This window comes from Odontomachus brunneus, unplaced genomic scaffold (assembly GCF_010583005.1).
Source record: "Odontomachus brunneus isolate Ranch 3 - 2012 unplaced genomic scaffold, Obru_v1 Obru_scaffold_253, whole genome shotgun sequence".
Lineage (NCBI taxonomy): Eukaryota > Metazoa > Arthropoda > Insecta > Hymenoptera > Formicidae > Odontomachus > Odontomachus brunneus.
Window position 1 is genome coordinate 99,328 of NW_022639703.1, and position 305 is coordinate 99,632.

The 305-nt window shown below is 18.0% G+C and overlaps 1 protein-coding gene across 1 annotated transcript in view; it reads left to right on the forward strand.

Moving 5' to 3' along the window:
• LOC116852735 (leukocyte tyrosine kinase receptor-like) overlaps positions 1–305 on the forward strand; it is a 360,643-nt gene that overhangs the window by 67,089 nt on the left and 293,249 nt on the right. The gene's annotated exons all lie outside the window — the stretch shown is intronic.

A 305-nucleotide genomic window follows, 5' to 3' on the forward strand; every position in this document is an offset into this window, starting at 1 on the left:
TATATATATATATATATATATATATATATATATATATATATATATATTTATTTATTTATTTTTATTTATTTATTTCTTTATATAAGTACACTTTTTTTAATTATTCATGCTTTTAATCTTTAGTCGCAGTACTTTTTTCCCATAAATAGTCTCAATCCCTTATAGAAATATCATACTAAGAAATACTGAAAAATTATTAGTGATTAAATATTACCAGTAATTCTGTAATTTTTTGGCCAGTACTTAATTTCTGGTGAATACTGATAATAAAATCAATGTTAAATATTGATAGTAATCAAATACTG